Source organism: Mastomys coucha, unplaced genomic scaffold, assembly GCF_008632895.1.
Source record: "Mastomys coucha isolate ucsf_1 unplaced genomic scaffold, UCSF_Mcou_1 pScaffold9, whole genome shotgun sequence".
NCBI lineage: Eukaryota > Metazoa > Chordata > Mammalia > Rodentia > Muridae > Mastomys > Mastomys coucha.
The window spans coordinates 54,884,090-54,891,045 of NW_022196915.1; the positions used below are offsets into that span (position 1 = coordinate 54,884,090).

At 43.1% G+C, this 6,956-nt stretch overlaps 1 non-coding gene across 1 annotated transcript; it reads right to left on the reverse strand.

Moving 5' to 3' along the window:
* Positions 1-232: 232 nt before the first annotated feature.
* Positions 233-362, reverse strand: LOC116085503. The gene has a single exon (XR_004116605.1). It is a non-coding gene; the product is annotated as a small nucleolar RNA SNORA17 (small nucleolar RNA).
* Positions 363-6,956: the final 6,594 nt, after the last annotated feature.

Below are 6,956 nucleotides of genomic sequence, written 5' to 3' on the forward strand. Positions count from 1 at the left end.
CTCGGACTGGCTTCCTGTCTGGGCTCCATGGCACTTGTCTGTTGGTTGTCTCGGGCTTGCTCCTTACCCAGACCCACTTGAGTGGTTGTCTTGGGCTTACTCCTGCCTGGGACCCAGAGTCTCAGATGGTGTACTTTTAGTCTCTGGCTTGCTCCCCATCCTGGCCTGGGAGCTCATCCTGACTTGCTTGCTGCTGGATTGGTGGCCATCTAAGGTTTTTTTTTTCTCAGGGAATGCTAGACCACTAATTATTCCAATGTTTATAGGTCAGAACACTGAGCATAAATATAGCCTCTTCTCTCTGCCACCTACTGATACACATGTGACACAGCAGCCACACCAGCAATGCCTCTAGGGGTAGGTTCTTTTCTTTCTTTCTTTTTCTTTTTTTTTAAGTTCATGTTTTGAATACCTGTCTCCCAGTTTATATTACTTTGAGTCTGTAGAGCTTTTAGATCAGTGGAGCTTGGTTGGTGGAGGGTAAGTTTCTGGGGAGGGAGCTGTGGAGGCTGGAGTTCCTCTTGCTCCTGGATGTTCTCTCTGCTTCTTAGCCCACAGGTGTGTGAGGCACATCTTCTGAAAGCTCCCACCTACATGAACAGAGCTATGCAGTTCTGTTTTGATCAACTGAATTCCTTGAAAATAAACTCTCTTGTTGTTTCTGCCAAAAGTTCAGGTCATTGAGAGGTAAAACACAGGGCGATCTATTGTCTTTTTAAGTTTTATTTATTTATTTTTTATCTTATGTTCAAACTTCACATCTTAGTGCTAAGAGCTAAACTTAAGTTTCAACCCTTCATTTGAACTGTTGTGACCTCAGTGGAGTTGTGTGTTGCTTGCATCATCTCTGTTATGTCATTGTTTCACATCACACACATATGTTTCAAGGCTGTACTTTGTGTCAGCCACTGTTGAAGGCATCAAGAATGTTCACTGAGATAAAATGTATGAACTATTTGTTGTATGGCAAAAGTTGTTCTTGGGGAGATGCAACAAACACTTGTGCTCACCCCTGATAGAGAACCAATGACAGAGCAAAATATGGATGCCACCAAAGTTCACTTTGGAGAACCAACAAGTTTTATTGGGGTTTCTTACAGAAATATGGGGGAAGGGGTTGTTTACAGGAGCAGACATGACACAAAGACAGATTATCACCAAAGCCCAGTTTGGAATGGGCGACAACTCACAAAATCTGGAAGCCTGGAGCATACTGCCCAGCCTGTAGGCAGGTTAACAGGTTGCAGAGTGTCAGTTCAGGGGCCTTCGTTGGTCTGAGCCCCTTTCAGATAGCTTGGTTGGTATTTGTTTCTTCCAGGCAGCTGTCTGGTCTCAGAGTCTTCTTTGCAGCTCAGCTTATCTCCATCTCTTAGGAAATGCTGCACAATTTGTCAGAGAGCGACCCTCAGCTTTCATTGTTTACTCTGGTAGAGAGGGATGGGTGAATCTGGTCAGTTTCAGGGACTTCCTGAAGCTACTTTGAGATGTTTACCTCCCTTCTTAAAAAGCACCCCTGCAGGATGGAATGTTTCACTCTCAGAGGAAATTGTTACACAACACTGGTAAACCAATAGTGACAAGCATCCTCCCCCCCCACCCCCCATCAGAAAAGGGACAATGTTGCATAATGCTGAATGTCCCAGAGATTGCTTATTGGTATACTTCTTTGGGGCTATTTTATGTGAATTTGTAAACCTACCATCCTTCTCCACTCCAGTCCTTTCCAAACCTCCCAACACTAGGTAGGAGAGAAAGGTAGAGGTGAAAGGAGGCATCAATCTCATAGGCTACTTCCTGCTATCTAGGGGCATGGGGTTCCTTGGAGCAAGTCCAGTCTCTGTCATCAAGATGTCTCCAACCAGTAACTCAGCAACCCAGCAATCTAGCAGTAACAAAAGCAGCAGCAGCCAGGGCAGGAGCAGTGAGGGGAGCCGCAGCCCCAAGAGGCGCTCTCTCGAGGCTTTTGCATTTATACACTCCCCAAAGTCCTCAAATTCCAAACATAAACCACCTGCAGCTTGCAAAAATCTCAGCCCTCCTAGAGCAGGAGACAGTGATAGTCAGTGGCTGTGGACAATCTGAAGCAGCTCCATTTCCCAAAGCTGGGACTAAAACAAAAACATATTCATGTAATACAACTGGGTTTTTTAAAGAACCCAAAATTCCCACTTACAATTGCTTCTGAGAAAAAGGAGACGTTTGCAAAGATATCTAAAAGGATAGAACGATGGGAAGATCCTGGGGCTGGGAGAGCAAGAGCAAAAATTTTGTCATTGTAATAACATGTTTGCCCAAGAACAGATATCAACTCTGGTGTCATTGTGGCTAGAGCTTAGCTAGACAAGGCTTAGTGGTCCATGATGGGCGAGGACCTAGAGGTAGAGCATCTTATTCACCAGAATCAGACATAAGAGAGTTTAAGGCAGAGAGTCGACGGATCCCACTTTTCTCTGTGAAGACTGGGCTTAGGTGAGAACAGAGAAACTTCAAAATATCTTCCACTCATGTCTTGGAGTCAGCAGCCTTCCTAGTGTTTAGAGACAACAGCGATGGAGTTTCTGGGCACAGCTCCTGAGCCAAGAGCTAGGCACTTAGGCTCTGTGTGTGGTAAACTTGGATATTTAGCTGGGGACATTTTCAAACCATCGATACTCTTACCCTGTTGATATACTGTCTTAGTCTGGGTTCTTATTCTTGCACAAAACATCATGACCAAGAAGCAGGTTGGGGAGGAAAGGGTTTATTCAGCTTATACTTCCACATTGCTGTTCATCACCTGAGGAAGTCAGGACAGGAACTCACACAGGGTAGGAACTTGCAGGCAGGAGCTGATGCAGAGGCCATGGAGAGATGTTACTTACTGGCTTGCTTCCACTGTCTTGCTCAGTTTGCTTTCTTATAGAACCCAAGACTACCAGCCTAGGGATGGCACCACCCACAATGGGCCCTCCTTCCCCCGACCCACTTTGATCACTAATTGAGAAAATGCCTTACAGCTGGATCTCATGGAGGCATTTCCTCAAGGGAGGCTCCTTTCTCTGTGATAACTCCAGCTTGTGTCAAGTTGACATGCAGAACCAGCCAGTATGTGTGCCATCTAGATAACCCCAATTGAAGAAATATTAAATGGAACCAAATGTGGCAATATACATAAAATCCTTAGCCTTGTTCAGGTACTGGCTAAGAACACAGCAAATATACAGCACAGTTTGAGCTATTGGATTACAAATTACAGGAAATTCCATGGACAGATGGGACTACAGTCTGGACTCCTACATACAAAACATGAACTAAAGCAAAAGAAAAATGCTAACCAAAATCATTCACAATCTTCCTATAGGTCAACAGTGCAAAGAACAAAAAACTCCAGAGGAGGACTGGCTTCCTAGGCAGCCTACCTGTAAGAGGCAGGTCTGAGCAAACAGACAGGGCTGGAGCTGAAGCAGGAGTAAGGCTTTGGGTGTTGAGAATGGTTTTGAATGCCTTATGGGAGAACCAGGCAGAGAAGAGGAACTAGAAGAGAAGGTAGATAATAGATACAGATCATGACAGAACATAAAGGAACATGGCCCTAACTAGGAAGAAGGAAGTTGCTGTAGTACATTTTGTGGAGGTTTTAGTTGGAACTAGGTTGTAGCTCTGAATGTAGATGATGGGCAGTTAGGAACCCATTGTAGTAGACCCAAATCATTCTGTGAGGGTAGAGGTGAGGCTGCAACCAAAGTGCTTTGCCTCAAAGACATTAAAATTATAAATACACATCCACAACTTCAGCCTTTGTCTTCCAGGTCACCAGTTTTGTTCTTTAGTTATTTTTGATAAATTCTTTTTTTAAAAAAAATTATATGTATGTATGTATGTATGTATGTATGTATTTATTTATATGATAGAGATAGGTAGATAGATAGATGATAGAGTAGGTGTGTGTGCCTACATATGTGACTGTGGAAGCCAGATAGCAATATTAGCTGACTTCCTAAGTTGCTCCCCCTTTAGTTTTTTTGTTATTGTTGTTTTTTGTTTTTTGTTTTTCTTCGAGACAGGGTTTCTCTGTATAGCCCTGGCTGTCCTGGACTCACTCTGTAGACCAGGCTGGCCTCAGACTCAGAGATCCGCCTGCCTCTGCCTCCCAAGTGCTGGGATTAAAGGCCTGCGCCACCATGCCCAGCTTCCTCCTTTAGTTTTTTGAGACAAGGTCTCCAGCTGAACCCAGAGCTCACTGATTGGTAGACTGTTAACACAGTAATCCTCTGGGATCCACCAGGCTTTGCCTCCCAATGCTGCATTTACAGATGCGTAGTGCCAAGTGTGGCATTTACATGGGTTCTGGAGATCACATTCAAGCCCTCAGGCCTGTGCAGCAAGCAGCTTACCCACAGAGCCATCTCCCCAGCTTTGCTTTTTGAAAATTCTTAGTACTAAGCTGTCTTATTTGCAGAGTAAATTGCAGCACATAAAAATGTTTGCATTCATTTTCTTTTCCTGCTTAATCTTTCTGAAGTAGATAATGTTATTTTCCACTTATGGAAACCAAATGTTCACAGCGTGAAGGGCGTGATCAAAGTCATGATGATGGTAAAGATCTAGGTGTGGACATGGGCATGGGCTTCTCTCTCTATTAAAAGTTTATGATCTTCCATTGATGCACATTCCTGATCTCAGACAGGAGTTGTATTTGGTCTTACTTTTATAGATTAATTTAATCAGAAACAGATCATTTAATGTTTTTTTTTGTTTTGTCCTGTTTCATTTACTTATGTGTCCTCTTGAACTGCAGTTTATACTTCATCATGATGAATCCTTCTTTCTTACAGCCTGGGTGGTGGCATGCTTCAAATAACAAAGGAAAAAGCTGACTTATGAAAGTGAACCTTAAGCCTCCTCCATGAAGTCATTCCCGTTCGTGATTTGTCTGAGTTATGCCCACGGGAATGTGGTAGCTGGCACAATTTCAATAGCTATAATATCTCTTCAATTACAGCTGCCTAAAGATCACTTAAAGCCCCCACTGCTCAGTGTATCAAGGTGAGGCTATAGGGAAGAGACATCAGTCATAGTTATCTTTGGAGGGAGCAGGTGAACACTTCATGCATCACCAGCACTTTGAAGAGATGTCAAGGCTATTTCGAAGGTAACAAAGATAAGCAGAGATACATGCAACAAAATTAGGTTCTAGAGTTGTTTATATCATTAAAGCTCACAGTTCCAAAATACAACAGTCAATAGAATATTCAATCTGTGCAAGATGTATTCATGGTTTGTTCAAAACGTGTTGCTTGTGCACAACCAGTGTTTGACTTTGTAGGTGAAAAAGGAAACAACTTAACATCCCTATTATTAAGGCTAAAACCTTCTAGTGGGCAAGGTAGTCCCTCTAACTGTGACTAACAGGCTTATGTGTTTGACTACTTGGTCTCCCTGGAGTTGCAATGATTCTGGCAGTTGTGGAGTTTGGCTTATAGAGGTGGTCATAGAGGGCTGGCCTTGGAAGAGTCATTTCCAGTCCCGCCCTTTGCTTCCTGCTCGCTCAAGATATGTGTGGCAGCAGCGGCTCTGTAATACCTTCCCGTGCCATGCCAACCATATCTCCTCAAAGCCCAAGTAAGTCTTTCCAACCTTAAGTTGCTTGTGTCAAGTAGATTTTTAAAATTAATTTAAAATGTGACCATAGAAATTTTTAATTTTTACTATTCTCTCATATATTATATCTCAAACTCAGTTTCTCCTCTCTCTACTCCTCCCAGTTTCTCCCCTCTCTCCTCTCTCCCCCAGATCAGCTCCTCCTTTTTTTCTTAAAAAACAAAACAAAACAAAACTGAAAAACAAAAACAGACACCTATAAAACATGGCCTAACATACAATAAGACTGACCACAAACATACAAACATTCATTTCACAGCCATACTTGGCAATCCAGTAGGAGAAGGCTCTCAAGTAAAGATAAGGGGTCAGAGACACCCCTACCCCTACATTTTCACCGTTGGGAGTCTCACAAGAACATCATGCTACACAGCCACGAAGTGTATGCAGAGGGCCTTGCTCAGACCCATTCAGGGTCCATGAGTGTCCTTTAGTTTCTGTGAGACCCTTTGAGCCCTGCTTAGCTGATTCTGTGGGTTGTGTTCTCATGATGTCCTCAACCTTTCTAGTGTCTCCTATAATCCCCCAACTTTGTAGGGGTTATCCTGCCTCCATCTAGTGTTTGTCTATGGGTCTTTGTATCTGTTTTTATTGGTTGTTGGATGATGCCCTTATAATGACAAATGCATTAGGCACAAATGTAGGATTGCAGCAGAATATCATTAGGAATCATTTCATTGACTTTTTTCCCATCTTGTTTGGTTCTATCCTAGGTCTCTGGTTCCTGGCCATCCAGGCAGTGTAAGGCTTGGATTCCCTTTCGTGTATTGGGTCATGAGTTGGACCGGTCATAGGTTGCCCACTCTATCAAGTTCTGCACCACCACTGCTCCAGCATGTATTGGAGGTTGGATAGATTGTAGGCTAGAGGTTTTGTGGCTGGGCTGATATCCTCATCCCACTATCACGTAGCTTTTTACAGCTCTGAGAAAAGTAACTGATAAAGACCAATCAGGGTACTAGCTTTATCATACCTACCTCCTGCAGCTCAGAAGGTGTGTATTAAATGAAAAACTGGATTACACTTGAGTGAAATCAAGGAAGACCATCATTCTGTTGTATTTCATAGAAACCTTCATTTTGAAAAAGATTTATTTTAAAGTCTCTCTCTCTCTCTCTCTCTCTCTCTGTGTGTGTGTGTGTGTGTGTGTGTGTGTGTGTGTGTGTGAATTTGTGCATGTAAATGCTGGTTTACCCTCCCCTAATCCTCCAGATTCCAGAAGTCTTGGATCCTATGGAGCTGGACCAGATTTTGGTCCTTTGTGAGGGTGGTATGTGCTTTTAACTACTGAAATACTTTTCTTTCTTTTTTTTTTG